The 16890-nt window shown below is 35.3% G+C and overlaps 1 pseudogene; it reads left to right on the top strand.

Annotated features, from left to right (window-relative positions):
- Positions 1-13374, top strand: part of LOC129086088 (cold shock domain-containing protein E1-like) — a 52244-nt pseudogene extending 38870 nt beyond the window's left edge.
- The last annotated feature ends 3516 nt before the right edge of the window (positions 13375-16890 follow it).

Raw genomic sequence — 16890 nt, 5'->3', positions numbered from 1 at the left:
CGTGTGGGTGATAGCACAGGCTCTGGAGTCCAGCTGCCAGAGTTCCATCCCAGTTCAGCCCCATCCTAACCAGGTGAATTTGGGCAAATTATTCAACCTCTAATGCTACTAATAACATCACCTACCTATTGGTGTAAGAACTAAAAGAGTTAATACAGATTCTGGCGCATAGGAGGAAGTTAATGAAGAGTAGCCATTACTGTGTCCTTAGCCCTAAAATTCAGGACCAGAAACAGCAGCGTGCATACTAGAGCTCATTAATCCCCAAAACACACCTGTCATATTACAGATCAGACATTGTACATAACGGTACAACATAAAACTCTCCTCCCAAAGGCAGCAATGAATTGTCACTGGAAGTAAATGAAAGCAAAATCAACAATTCTTTCTAACACCTCCTGATTGAAATGGCCAGTGGCCTGAGAAATGGGCAGCTTTAGTTGGGGTCCTCTCTCCCTGTGAACAACGGCATGTAAAGGCCTCTCCTGTGTCTGGAGAGGAGTAAAAAAGGCAGCGGTCCCTTATTATTCTTTAGCGTGTGTCTTTCTAATAGCATCACAAGTTCATGTCAATCAAGAGTGAATCTCCCTCTCTCTCAATCTGGAGAACCAAGGACTAGAGACAACCTGTATAAAGCAAACTAGCCCAATTTATTCAGAGCCATTTACTTAGTTGTGGGTAGTGATCAACAAAAGCAATGATTAGGGCAAGAGAAGAGTAGGGGCTAGCTTAACTAAATAAAGGCTTATTTTTTCTCATGTAATAACATATACAGAGACACACAGTCTAAGGTTTGTGCAATTGCTGAGTCCTCAAAAACAGTTTCTATTCTTCCACCTGCCCTCTTTAAGATGCATCTTTCAATCTTTTAATCCACTGCAATGCCAGCCATTGGGTCGATGACCTCAGGAGAAGAAATGATGGAAAAAGGAAAAGGGCAGAAGATTGAATAAGCCAGCCAGCAAAATATACCTCTTTTAAAATAGCCTTCACAAAAGCTAATTGTTTGTATTTACATCTTCTTGGCCAAAAATATTAGGTTCAATCACATAAAATTGCTGATCATCAATTATGCTTACACACATAAATAAGTACAATATGTGATTCAATCTAATATGGCATATGGCTACTACTGGCTACAAAAGAGGCTGGATGACAGGGTATTTTATCTGGACCTATTGCAACCAAGCAGAAATGGAGTTCTGTTCACAAGAATAAATGGCTAAATACTGAGTAGGAAACTAGCAGTGCTCCCATGACTGGTGTGGCTCAGTGGGTTGGGCATCATCCTGCAAAGCCAAAGGTCAGCGGTTAGATTCCCAGTCAGGGCACATGCTGGGGTTGCAGGTTAAGTTTCTGGTTGGTGTATATATGAGAAGCAATTAAACGATGTCTCTCACATCAATGTTTCTTTCCCTCTCTTTCTCCCTCTCTTCCCCTCTCTCTAAAAATAAATAAAATCTTTTGAAAAAACTTTTAAAGAAAAGAAACTAGCAATGTCTCCCATATTCACCAAAGTAGAGGTCTATATTAATATTATAAAAAATAGATTGTAAAAAAGAAAGCATTCTTAAGGACAAAAAGAACATAGCATAATGATAAGTGCAATTAACAAGATAATGCATTTAATAACACCGTTTCAAGGTACATAAAGAACTGTTAACAGAAAATCATTAAAATATTGACAAATTCACCTACAAAGTAGAAGATTTTTACATATTTTTTCTGTAACTGACTCAATAAGCTGACCAAAAAATGAGGAACACAATTAGGAAGCTGTATCCAGGGACACATGCAGAACTATTCCCAAAACAAGAGATCATTTTCTCTCAAGAACACTGGAAAATTTTAGAAAATCATCACATGTTAAGCCATCAAACTCATCTCAATGTATATCAAAGAATTAGTATCGATAATAAGCCATATTCTCTGACAAAGATGAAATTAATTTAGAAATTAATTTTTAAAGTTTAGGAAGTAACTTTTAAAAATCCATATGTAGATTAATGTACTCTTAAAAAGTCATGAATTAAAGATGAAATCATATTATAAATTAGAAAATATTTATAATTAAATGTACCAAATATGATACATATCAAATATAGTGGTATACAGCCAAAGTAGTACTTAGAGTAACATTTCTATCCTTAAAGGTGTCTATTGGAAAATGAAAAATGGAAAATCAGAGAGCCAAACATTAATGTTAAGTTGTAAAAAAAAGCAGAAAAAAATCATAGAATGAGAGACAAAAACAAAAATTAATTTTTAAACATATATTTTGAAATATTACAGAGTAATTTTAATACTGGGTATTTATTTAAAGACATAAAATACTCAAATTTGGAGAAAATGATAATAAAAAATAAGAGAGAAGGTAAAATTAAATATCACACATCAAGTGAGGGGAATATTACAGATAGCATAGGTATTTAAAAAATAAAATACTATGCATAACTTAATGCCATTCAAACTGAATATACAACTGAAATAACATTGCTTTCTAAAAAACATGTAGCTTATAAAACTGAATTCAAGAAGAAATAAAAAACTTGAAAAGGTTTATAATCATTTTAAAATTTGAATTGATAGTTTAAAATCTACACACAAACACATACTCACAAAATTCACACTAAACCTAGTTTTACAGATGAATTCTAGCAAACATTCGAGAATACATTACATCCATAATAAAGAAATTCTTAAAGACAATAGAAAATGAAAGAACATTCCCTCTTTGAAGTTAACATTTTGTGACATTAACATAATCTTAGTACCGAAATCTAACTAGACAGAAACTAAGAAATAAAATTAAAATTATTAGTTTAATATGATTATCATAGAACCACTACAGATACTTAAAACTAAAAGTCATGAATTTAAAGTAAAACCACATAATTTTGTATTTCTTAGATACATTCAGTTTCACGAAGTTCAAAGTATGTAGAGAGTTAGATTTAACCAGGGCGATGGTTTTGCCAAACAGTTGCAAGAAGAAGAGTAAAGGAGTTGAGAACATACAAAAGGGTATAGTTACAATGACAGGTCTTGGAATCTCTCCTGAATAAGGAAGAAATAAAGGATAGCAAAGTGATGAAGGATGATTTAAAAGGTACTAGAATCAATGAACTGTAGTCCTTGGTGGGGACAAAAATATTGATTTTATAAGTAATCCTGACAAGTAGGAAGACAATATAAGTATCACATTTATGCACGATGAAACTGAGACTCAGATATGTTAGTGGACTTTTCAAAACTGAGTACAGACAGTGAGTAATTAGCAGAGCTTTCACTCTGACCAGAAGATTTGGTCTCTCAATCCTGTCCTGGTCCCACTACATTTTTCTGCAGCCCAGTCCTACACTGATTTACAAACCTCCCTGATCTTTAGTTACTGCTATTTCTCAGGGATTAATTCTCACCTAGGGTCCACTGAAAATTCCTGATCATCACATTTGTTAAGGCTCATATTTTAGTGTTATTTTCATAGTGTTTTAAATTCTAATTTTCTGAGATAAATACTTACTTTCAGAAGAGAAGAAACAGCTCTTGAAAAAGTAAAAATAGTTCTAATGCCATTAAATGTCCATATTCAATAAGAATGAAATTGCAGGCCAACATTCCCTAAGCCCACTTATAGTCTGTTAAATTTAAGTTTCCTGTAATTTTTCTCCTCATTTTATAACCCATTCACAATGTAACTTTGCTCCTTTATGGAATGTAAAATTTGAATACTCTACTTACTACCCATAGTTTTGCTGTTTCTCATTTCTATACAACAATTTGACTAAAAAGTGCCAACAATCTTCTTCCCTACATGCCTATAAATTTCTTCATTATGTCTGTTTGTTTGACAACATCCTACCCTTTGCTAAACTTACCCAGAATTTCTTTAAGGTCATCAAGCCTGAAATATGTATTTATAATCATTATCAAATAAGATCTTAAAAATGTATTTGCATATTTTTTGTACACACTGACATTTATTCTTCTGCCAATACCAGTAAATAAGAACAGGCACAATTTATTTGTGTCATCATTCAGAAAACTGACAAAAATGACTAGAAAGTTGTTTCTTAAGTAAACCAGTTATCATCTAGTATCAGGGTCAGAAAACACTGTGTTAAGGTTGATTGACCTTCTGGGTTGTATACTAGCTTCTTTGTGTCATCAGTAACCTACCAGCTTTCAGAGACTCACCTTCAGGCTCAGCAGCGCCAGTACATTAACATTTTCGAGGGTACTCACTACATATGTAAATATATAAATTAAGAGAATATTCCTCTTAAAATTATGTTTTTAAGATATTATTGTCGAATGACAAAAAGTACCCTAGAGAAATAAAAATAAGACACATTTTTATCATTGGAATACAGAACTCTGGCTGTGCTCAATGACCAAATTGCCATCCTAAAAAGAATCTGTTTAGAAAATACAGTTGTTATCTTGATATTTCCTCCTTTTATTACAACTCCTCAATCTTGATATTTTATTTTTTTCTTCTTTTTATCACTTCTAAAAAATGTGTGATTTGCCCTTTCTTTCTCTCCATTCCTATTTCACCATATAATTTTCTCTTACACTTATTTTTTATTTCAGTAGTTTGCCTACTTGATTTCTGTACAAGTTTGCCTACTTGATTGTATTCCTGCCAGTTCTGTAAAACTCATTTCATGTCACTTTAAAGTGTGATTTTTCTCAAACCCAAGCTGCAGTAAATGTGAAACACTGTGCCATGTGGAAATTACAGTCAGCGCATTTGTTTGGTTAACACAACTTAATTGCTTGCAGAGACGGCTCCAGTTTCATCTAGTAAAACTAACTCAATGATCATTGTGAATAAAGTGAGAGTAAAAAAGAAATAAAATATCATCTGTCTGCCAGTAGCTCTTCATGGTACCCCTCTCATCACCAAAGAGGCAATGCTGGAGGGAGGGGTTTCAAAGAGAATGAGAACGGAAAATTTGACAACTAATGTTCCTATGAAATCATTGCTGAACCAGAGAAAGAAAAATAATATCAAGCACACATTTCAAATAAGAGACAGCTGCGCACAAGAGGCAATTCTGAGAGCTTTCATCACAATAAAATATATACTTTTAAAAGACAGAACAGTCTTTCTTTGAATTCTGAACCTCTAAGGATTTCAATCAAAGAGATCTCACAAACTGGGGCTGAGGTAGCAGTAACAAGTTGACATTGCCTAGGGTTTACAAACAATGTTTAATGTATACATTGTTTTGAAATTTCATATGCCTCTTCTCCAACTCAAAAATTCATATGGGGTATTTAGGAGAAGACCCAAGATTACTGAACAAGAAGCAGCTTAGTTCAATCCCAACAAAATCATTGCTGCTTAGATTTGAAGAGGCATAAAATGGATGTTGGTGAGAGAACCCCAATGTCCACTTGAATGAGTAACACCGGCAAGAACTCTTACCACCTGGCCAAATGAGAGCACCATATGCCTTTGAGCATAATCCTGAGCTCCTTCCCCCCAGCTGTCCCTAAGGATATTGTTTTATCTCTATCATCTGGTGGGACCCATGAAAGCCTGGAGGATTGGAGCTCCCTTTTGAGAGTGAGGTATATGAAAAATTAATCAAGAAGAATCTAGAAATTCTCAATCTAAATTGAAATGATATTAGGTAGCAATTTGTATAGCTGTTCACTGTACATTCTTAAAAAGTTCAGAATGAAAGGAATCCAGTGACTCACATCATAATACATGCAGAAACACAAAAGACACACGGAAAATTATCTCACAATGCTGCCTTTCATTGAATGGCTGCCCAGAAGATTAATAGTTCTTCCAAAAAATCCATAGGACAAAGCAAGAACCCCTATCCCACACTTTTTATACCTCACACAGATTTTTCTCAGAAACAAATATTCCAGATGCAGTTTTCAGAACGTGATGAAATTTTTATCTCCCCATGCTCTTATCTACCATTTTGCAATAACTGAATGACAATGTTATAGTAAAATGCTCCATAATATGTACTGAGCCTTTCATATGTCAGATATCTTTCCCTGCAACCTACATTCCTTATATCATTTAAGGCTTGTAGGAAGCTTATAAATGAGATATTATTATCCCTACCTTACAGATAAAAACACAAGACTTCCAGTCAGATTGCATGGTAAACTCTTTCTGTGAACTACACATACATACACACAAATATACACATATACTCAGCCCACCCTGATTGATATTCCAAAAAGAGTTGGTAAAGTGTAAAAAGAAAGACTATAAAGATGTAACCATTCCCAAATACAAAATTAATATCTGTATATACCTAAAAAGTAACAAAAATAAAAAGCAGTAAGTAGGGTTAAAGGCACAGTCTCCTGGATTCAAGAAAGTAGGCAAGAATATGTCTCAGAACAAGGAGAGGTATTTCATAATGATAAAATAGTTAATTTATCAAGCAAACAACAAGTCTTGTTGAGTACAAACCTAAAACAGAGCACAGAGTAAATGAAGAAAAATTAACAAAAGTAAGTGAAGAAAAAGATCCACGATCATGGCTAGAGAGTTAGATATCCTTCTATCAACAACTGCTAAAACAACTAGATCAAATAATCAATACATATTTAAATAAAAATTTGATTAACACTACCAACCAATTTGTCTTAATCAAATTATAATGCAACTCACCCAGCAACTCTAGGATACAATATTCTCAAATACACTTAGAATATGTACCAAGATAGACCATATAACAAGTCATAAGCTAAGCCTCAAAATTCTCAAAGTACTGAAATTCATAAAATATATTATTTGACCACAAAGGAATTTAATTAGAACTCAATGACAATAATGTACCTAGAAAATCCCCAACTATTTGAAAATTAAGCATTCACCTCTTAATAATCTAGAGGTCAATGAGAAAATCACAAGTTATAGCTTAATAATGAAAACAAAATATGTCAGACTTTGTAAAATGCTGCTTATCAGGTATTAAGAGGGAAATTTATAGCTTTAAATGTTTATATTAGAAAACAAGGAAAGTTTAAAATAAAAGATCAAAACTTTTACTTTAAGAAATTAGAGAAAATAAATAAATAAACCTAAGATAAATTGAACAAATAAAATATTAAATATAATTAAATATATATTAAAATTATAAATAAAATAATAAAGCTCAGTAAAATGGAAAAAAGACAATAAAAGATAGTAAATAAGAACAAAATTTAGCTTTTTGAAAAGATAACAGAATTGATAAATCCCTAGCAGTTCTGATTTAAAACAGAGAGGGAAAACACACAACCAACATTAAGAAAAAAATGACATGACAACAAACTCACAACTATCAACAACTGAACCTAAAAAAAAAAAACCTAAACAAACAACTAGAACAGGAACAGAATCACAAAAATGAATATCAGAGGGGAGGGGGAGGGGAGAGAATGGAGGGAAAGGTACAGGGAGTAAGAAGCATAAATAGTAGGTACAAAATGGACAGGGGAGGTTAAGAATAGCATAGGAAATGGAGAAGCCAAAGAATTTATATGTACGACCCATGGACATGAACTAAGGGGGGAGGGGAAATCCTGGTTGGGAGGTGGTGCCGGGCAGAGGGGAATAAAGGGGAGGAAAAAAGTGGGGCAACTTAATAGAATAATCAATAAAATGTGTGTGTGTGTGTGTGTGTGTGTGTGTGTGTGTAAGAAAAGTACAAGATAGCAAGTGAACTGCTTGATGATTGAGGGCAGCTACTTTTGTATCATTTGTTTAGTGCCCTGTCCCCAGCACAGGAGATATTCACATATTTAACAAAGAGTTGAACCGAATGTACATATATTAACATGCCTAATATACTGAAACAATTAAACATAAAGGTGGATAAAAAATAAATGGCATTATCAACACAGGTGTTACAGACATTAAAAATAATAAGGAAGTATAATTAACACTTTAGTCGAATAAATTTGATAGTGCAGATTAAGTGGAATAGTTCCATGAACACACAACTTATCAAAACAAAAACAAGAAGAAACTGACAATTTATATAGCTTTATATTTGTTAATGAAATTAAATTGATTATTTAAAATGTTCCTAAAAGGAAACTCTATTCCCAACAGCTTCACTGGTAAATTCTATCAAACATTATAGAAAAAAAATCAATATCACACATTTTTCCAGAAAATAGAGGAAGAGAGAACACTTTCCAAATCTTTTTAAAACCAAAAATATTCAAAAACCAAAACCTGACAATGACATTATAGAGAAAGAACATGACAGTCCAACATCCTCATAAACATAAATGTGATAATACTTAACAAACTTAACAAATCAATCCAAATGCATATTTACAAGCATAATACATCAGGAAAGGAGGGATTAATTCCAATAATTCAAGAGGAGGAACTGTAAAATCTCAATAAATGCAATAAAAATAGTAGTTAAAATCCAATACCACTTCTTGGTTATTAAAAATTACTCTCAAAAACTAGAAATGAAAGAAATATCCTCAATTTGATGAAAGTTGGGTCACAAACTGTCCCCTGTACATGGAGGGCAAGGAGAGACCCAAGTGGCAGACCACTTCAGATTAGTAGGTGGCCAACAGGTTTATTAACCAAGGGAATTTACAAGACTTGTCTTAGGTGCCTGCAAGGCAAGTAGAAGTCTGCCTCTGTTGGCCACAATCTTAAAAGTTTATCCAGAGGCCTTAATTGAGTTAAACCACATATTCAGTCTCATATGGTCTCAACAACACCTTTCTCTCTCAATGCAACATCCTTGAAACAGATTCTGAACAGATACTTCTCCAAGGACAACATATAGAGGACCCAGAGACATATGAAAGGATGCTCACTCAGTATCACTAGCCATCAGAGAGATACAAATTAAATTCACAATGATATATCACTTCACACTGGTCAGAATGGCCATCATTAGCAAATCAAACAGCAAGTGCTGGCGATGTTGTGGAGTTAAGGGAACCCTAGTGCGTTGTTGGTGGAATGCAGACTGGTGCAGCCACTGTGAAAAACAGTATGGAACTTCCTCTGAAAACTAAAAATGGAACTGCCTTTTGACCTGGAAATTTCACTGATGGGACTATACCCTAAGAATCCTGAAACATCAATTCAAAAGAACCTATGCATCTCAATATTCATAGCAACACAATTTACAATAGCCAAGTGCTGGAAGCAACCTAAGTACTCATGAGTAAATGAGTGGATAAAAAGACTCTGATACATTTACACAGTGGAATACTATGCAGCAGAAAGAAAAAAGGAGCTCCTGCTCTTCGCAACAGCATGGATGGAACTGGAGAGCATTATGCTAAGTGAAATAAGCCAGGGGGTGAAAGACAAATACCATATGATCTCACCTATAAGTAGAATCTAACCCACAAAACAAACAAGCAAGAAAAATATAACCAGAGACATTAAAATAAAGAACAAACTGACAGTAACTAGAGGGGAGGGGAGAGGAGAATAATGAGGGAAAGAAGAAGAGTCATCAGGAACATGCATAAAGGACCCACGGAAAAAGCCAAAGGGGGGTAGGATTGAAGGTGGGAGGTGAGGGTGGGTGAGTGGGGTAAAGTCATGGCAGGAAGATGGAGACAACTGGACTTGAACAACAATAAAAATAACTAAATTTAAAAAGGCAAAAAAAGAAAACAAACAGATTCTGCTATGGGAACAGTAAGTGAACTATACATTCCAAGGACAGGGGAGACGGTAAGAAGTTTCAATTGCCCAGGCCCAGCTCCTGTGTCGTTTGGCAGTCACATCCTTTGATGACCTCCTCTAACAAAAACATCTACACAAAACTCTCAGGCAAGCACCACACTTACTATTAATATATTAAACACTTGGTCACTACAGTCCCCCAAAAAAGGCAAGTATTTTACTCTCAGCACTTCTGTTCAGGTTGCACTGGGGTTATATCTGATATAATATTAAATTTTAAATTAAAACCATGAAATTTATTAAAGAAAAGATAAAACTGTATTTATTTGCACAATAAATAACTGTATACCTGGAAAATCCAAAAGATACCTCCAAAAAAAAAAAAAGCTACCAGATCTAATATTAGTGTTTGTTTATACTAAGAGTGAACACGGGAAATTGAAAAATTTTAAATCAATACATGTCACAGTAGCATGAAAAAAAAATCCAAACCACATGACAAATTTAACAAAAGACATTGAAAACCACTATGTAGAATATTATAGAACAGTACAGAACACTGCTGAGAGAAACTGCAGAAAACCTAAATAATTGAGGAGGTATACCATAGCAATGTGAGTTAGAAGATTCAAGATTTTGAAGGTATTATTAGTCCCTATGTTAATTTATAGATTCAATAAAATTCCATCAAAGTTTCAACAGGTTTTATATAGGAGTTAATAAGCCAATACTAAAATGTATGTAGAAATGCAAAGCCCCTAGAATAACCAAGCAGTCTTGAGAAAGAACAAAATTCAAGGGAATATTGCCTGATTCTAATAGTTACTATAAAACTTCTTATATCTATATAAGTATATAAAAATAGAATAATAGAACAAAATAGAACACAGAAATAGAACCTGGAAATAGATGGGAAACATAGGTATGGATTTCTTAAACCAAATCCAAATAACACCAAACATAAAAGGAAAACCAGCCTGCATACCAGGCCACGCTTCTTATGGCAGCACTGGAGAGGGGGTGCTGAGCTGTTTGGTATGAAGTCTAACAGAACAGACTTTACCACCTGAAACTGCCACTTCAAGTTCAGATCAGGCAAAGAACAAGCCTTGAAACAACCAAGATCAAAGAAGAGTACACTTAAGTTGAAGATACAACACTTGATCTGAAACAAGGAGTTTGTGACAACTCAACAGCTTTGAAAGAGCACTTCCCAATGCTGCTAGTACGCTTTGCTTTCTTCAGTGCTGTACTGTGAGATTTCCCAGTGCAGCAGCAGCTATATTCTTCATTAGCTTGATAGGTCATTTTCTTTCCCTCTTTCTTTTTTTAATATTAACAACTTTCATCCTTTGAATCAGGTGCTGAAACAGAAGAATCAGCAAATACTACTGGAAGTGCAATATTTGATTATTACTGCAAAATTAGTTTTGAACCAAACCTTCTCTAAAACAAGGGACGCAATGGTACCCCCATGGTACTTCAGCCGCACTGTGTGAAACTGGGGTTACCAAAAAACTGCTAACCTTGTATGGATTTATTCAAAATATAAGGCTAGACTCTTCTTCCACTGTTCATAGTATAATGGCAACCTTCAGGACTTAAAAGTCAAAGATGATGTTGAATTTGAAGTTTCAAATTCTGACTGGCAGACTGGGAATCCCATTGCTGTTAAACTGGTGAAGATAAAACAAGAAATCATGCCTGAAGAACAAATGAATGGGCATGAAGTGTTTTATCTGACTTATACCCCTGAAGATGTGGAAGGGAACATTCACCTGGAAACTGGAGATAAAATAAACTTTGTAATTGATAACAATACACATATAGGTACTGTAAGTACTTGAAACATTATGAGAGAGGAAAAAAAAAAAGCCCGCTGTCAGGGAGTAGTCTGTGCCATGAAGAAGGTGTTTGGCTTTTATATTCTTTCACTATAGTGAATTTAAATGTGACTTAGACACCTTAAAGCCTGGAAATGAAATAGAAGTCACAATCAAGGACAGAAATGGTAATGAAGTTGCAACAGATGTCAGACTGTTGCCTCAAGGAACAGCCATTTTTAAGATATCAGCATTGAACATTTTGAAAGAACTGTATCCAAAGTTATCTCCAAAGTACCCAGTAAAAACCAGAATGACCCACTGCCAGGACGCATTAAAGTTGACTATATGATTCCTAAAAAACTTCCCTTTGGAGACAAAGATAAAAAAATCCAAGTTAACCCTGTTGGAAGGCGACCATATTAGATTTAACATTTTAACAGACTTATGTTGAGATTAGAATGAGCAACCAACATGGAAGTTCTAGCAAATACATTTCAGTTCACTGATGAAGCCAAAGAAATGGGTGTAATTGCTGCCATGAGAGATGGTTTTGGTTTCATCAGGTGTGTGGATCATGATGCCCCAATGTTCTTCCACTGTAGTGAAATTCTGGATGGAAACCAGCTCCACATTGTAGATGAAGTAGAGTTTACTATCGTTCCTGATATGCTCTCTGCCCAAAGAAATCATGCTATTAGGATTAAAAACTTCCCAAAGGCACGGTTTTATTCCACTCCCATTCAGATCGCCATTTTCTGGGCACTAAACAAAAAGAAGCCACTTTTCCCAATCCTAAAACCACTATACCAAATAAAGACAAAGAAAAGGAGGCTGAGGATAGTGTTATTGCTTATGATGATTGTGGGGTGAAATTGATTATTGCTTTTCAAGCCAAGGATGTGGACAGATCTCCTTCTCCTCAAATAGGATACAAGGTTGAATTTAGTATTAGTGACAGAGGCCTGGACAGCAGATTGCAACCTGGGTGCAATTTTTAGGTCATAAATCTAACTCCAAGAGACTCTTGGAGTTATATGGGTTATGTGGCAACTCTGAAGGATAATTTTGGATTTATTGAAACATCCAATCATGATAAGGAAATATTTTTCCATTACAGTGAGTTCTCTGGTGATATCATAGCCTGGTACTAGGGGACATGGTCAAGTATAGCTTGTCTAAAGGCAGAGGCAACAAAGTCGCGCAGAAAAAGTCACCAAAACACACTTGATGCATGGCATAACTAAAGAAGCTGATCCCACCATCTACTCTGGTAAAATTATTTCCCTCTTAAGTAGTGTTGATCCAACACTGACTGAGTACCAAGGAATAATTGAGATTGTGGGTGAAGGGGATATGAAAGGCAATGTTTATCCATTTGTGTAGTTGGAATGGCCAACAAAAGGGATTTCCAACAGAAAGGGGAGAGTGTGAAATTCCAGTTGTGTGTCCTGGGCCAAAATGCACAGACTATGGCCTGCAACATCACACACTCTTCTGCATAGGGCCACTGTGGAGTGTGTGAAAGATCAGTTTGGCTTCATAAACTAGGATGTATGAGATAGCAAGAAGCTCTTTTTCCACATGAAATAAGTTCAGGATGGCATTGAGCTACAGGCTGGAAAGGAGGTGGAATTCTCAGTGATTCTTAATCAGCACATTAGCTAGTGCAGTGTTTGTAATGTTTGGTGAGTCTGAGAGGGCCCCAAGGCTGTTGCAGCTCCATGACCTGTCGGGTTGGTCAATCGCTTGAAGAACATAACCCTGGATGATGCCAGTGGTCTTCGCCTAATGGTTCTTCATCAGCCAATGGGACCAGATAACTCAGTGGGATTTGGTGCAGAAAGATCAGTCAGGCTGGTATTATTGTCTACCCACATCCACAAAGCACAGCATTAATCTGCTATGATCAAGTTAGGGGGATACTGGTGAAGGATCTGAATCTCTCTCTTTTCATCCCTCCCCCAAAATCTGGAATACTTATTCCATTGAGCTATAAACACCAATCTTAACACCTTCCTCATGTTATGTTTAAAAAATAAGTAAACATAAGAAAACCACTTTAAAATTATGCACAGTTTCAACCTGGAAAACTTAAGGTGGAGCCTTGTATCAATTTTAGGAGCTTTATTTGGTGCATTTAATGCAACTGGTAACTGCAAAATCCACTTAGCCCCTGTTAAGTGAAAAATATAGACTGTTACCTTGTTGACCCTACGAAATTCTGCACTTGATATTTAGTATATACTCTACCTTCATTACTTCTGGCAAGATGTCCTGCCTTAACACTCAGTTTCATTCTTTTTCTTTTCTTTCTTATTCATTATGTCTTAATTCAGAGGATTATATGAGGGTACACTATGTAATAAAAATTTGTATAGGCAAACCATTTCCTTAAGTCGATGGCCAAATGTTAAAATGTTGTTTTTCATATCATTTATAATCTTGTCCAGTCCATTTAATGAAGTTTGGTTAGATTTCAATGAAAATTATCTTCCAGAGTAGTTGTTTTTTTTTTTCCTGTGATGGGGTGGGGGCATAAATTTACTACAATTAGTATGTATGGTGCTGAATTTCATGCAAACAAGGTGTGCCAGGAGAGTGATAACTTAAACATATTTAAACAAACAAACAAATGCACAAACTTGCTACTGCTTAGATCACTGCAGCTTCTAGGACCCAGTTTCTTTTACTGAATTAAAACAAAACAAAATAAAAAGTTGTGCCTGAAATGAATCATGTTTTTTGTTTTCTTTTGTTTTGTTTTGTTTTTATAAGTAGCTGTCTAGTTCCTGTGTCCTGTAAAATACAGGCAATTGACCATTGGTGTAGCTTCTGTTCAACTTCACATCATGGGAACAGATTGGTCTGATTTCTTGGCCCTCACCTTGAATTGGCCATATACAGGATCCTTGGCCAGTACACTGAAGGCTTTTTCTGAGATGACAAGGGAAAGCTCAGGGGATGTGGGCGAGGGAGTTTTTACCTTACCTGTTGTCAGTTGAGGTTTTGATCTTCTCTAGGTAAAGAGGCCATTTATCTTCATAAATGCAGAACATTTTCACTTTCTCCAGTTTTCTAATGGAGAAAGAATGGAAGTGAATAAAGTTTTACTGATTCTTGAGAAACAAAGAAGGAAAACTATAATCTGTACATGAAAAAAATTAAAAACTTCTATCCATCAGTAGTCATTGTTAAGGAAAAAGAAAAGACAAGCCAGAAGTGTTGAAAATAGCCACAATATTCAGCAATATAACTTTTACAAATCAATAACAAAAAAGACTGACAAACCAATTAAAAATGGGAAAAGTATTTGGACAGGTGCTTCAAAAAACTAGATATACAAATAAAAGATGATATACAGGTGAAAATATGTTTCATATTATTGGTCATCAGTGAAATATAAATTAAAATTATGAGATAACACTACACAACCACTACAATGGCTACCATTGAAATGACTGACTAAACAAAAGGATGTGGAGCAGCTTGATCTCTAATATGTTGCTGGGGGGAGTATAAAATGGTACAACCACCCTGGAAAACTGTTTAGCATGTTTTTAAATAAAAGTATACATACCCTATGGTCTAGCAATTCCATATTTGGGTATTCATTAAAAAAATGAAAACTCAGGTCTGACACATGTTGATTTCAGCTTTATTCTTAATAGCAAAGAGGGGGAGGCGAAGGGGATTTTTAATCAACAGGAGAATGTATTGTGTCCTGAAATCCAACTGAAGAAAATATTCAAGCAGTAATCAACTGCATCAAATTCTAATGTTTCAAGTAATTTAAGTACTGAATCAACCACTATATTTAGACAAGTCATTGAAATCTAAATAAAATTAAATAACTTAATATTAGTTATAATTTTTAAAAGTTATTTTATTTAGTTGTCAAATATTACAATTAAAAGAAAAATTACACCACTGTGGGGGATGGTGACAGCTGACGTCAAAAGCAGGCCGAGTGCTTGGCAAAGCCACACTTGACCGGCTTCCATCTGCAAAGAAGATAAAGCCAGCAGCAGACGAGAGCCAGAACCCAGAAATGTTGAGAAGGAAATAGTTAACCACTAGCTTCAGCTGAATGTGACTGCAGCCTAGGCAGAAGAAAGTTTTATCATTTAGGTACATTGGGAAATGAACAATCTTCACCTGTAGCTGCAAAACATTTTTGACCTTCATCTAACCAACCCCCATAAAATAAACACGGAGACCGTGTTCAGGGTCATTGTTTCTCCATCAGAGGACCATGCCCCACCTTGCCCCCACTTTTCCTTAAATTGTCTTGTGTTGTGTCTTTATGTTGTGTTGTCTCTTTCTCAAACTCCTGTCACCCCCTGTTCAAGGGACCACCATTCCGTGCAGGTCGTGGCACATCACAATCTATTTTCTTTTATTTTTTTGCCTTATATCACAATTTTATTTCAACACACTTGGAAAACAAAAAGGGTATAATGTTCTTCCTAAAATTGGCTAATCTACAATTTTATTGTTTCTATAATAATCAATCTATTTCTCTAACGATTCATGGGAATTGCTAAATATAAAGCATGTAAAAAGTTTTTCATTCCATTAGAGATTTATGTTGACATATATTCTAAAGTAAAAAGTTCATATAACAATATAAATCCAAATGAAATTCTTTGTTCACTTACTAGTATGATCATGCTGATAAGATAGTAACTTGGATGAGCACATAAGCATGCTAGAAATTACTTTAAAATGGGCATTAAGCTATCTGGCCCTCCTAAGAGCAAGTGTACAAATGAAATGAGACATGGCTGGAGAGTTGGTTGGGGGTCCCAGTTTGTGGAAGACTTGAAATGTCATAGAAATTTGGCCTAAAGCATCAAGTGAGTGGTTAAACTGGATGACCTTTAAATACCTCCAACTTGAATGTTTATAGCTCTGTAGTTCTAAGCTTATTTCTCTCTGGGATCGTTATTCAGCGGAGAAAGATGGTGTATCAGTTCCAGCAAAATTTCACTAAGCACTTAAGGAAACCATCCATCAACTATTTCCCCCTCTAGAAGAGTCCCCAAAGCATTTGAAAGTGAAAAGTTGAAATTTTTGTCCTTAGTATCCAAGAAATATGAGTAGAGGAAAAGAAATTGTAGGAGTGTGGTAAGATGGTGTAGGAGTAAATGGAAGTCACACTAACCTCCTCCCAGGACCAATCTGGAATTACAACTAAATTGTGGAGAAGTCACCCAGAATAAACAACTGAACAATACGGAATGAGAAGCCTTATAATCTTGGACAGACAGAAGAGTCAGCTTCAGCACAACCTGACTGGTAGGGAGTCTGGTGGAGACACAACAGGGCTGGCTGGGCAGCCAAAGGTGGCAGCTGAAGTGCTAGAGGGATACCTAAGTGGCCAGCTGGATCCCCCTGAGAAATGTGGGGTCT

This window comes from Pteronotus mesoamericanus, unplaced genomic scaffold (genome assembly GCF_021234165.1).
Source record: "Pteronotus mesoamericanus isolate MK-2021 breed Mesoamerican mustached bat unplaced genomic scaffold, CSHL_Meso_final scaffold_36, whole genome shotgun sequence".
Lineage (NCBI taxonomy): Eukaryota > Metazoa > Chordata > Mammalia > Chiroptera > Mormoopidae > Pteronotus > Pteronotus mesoamericanus.
The sequence above is the reverse complement of the archived record's forward strand: the minus strand, read 5'-3'. Positions and strand labels throughout refer to the sequence as shown.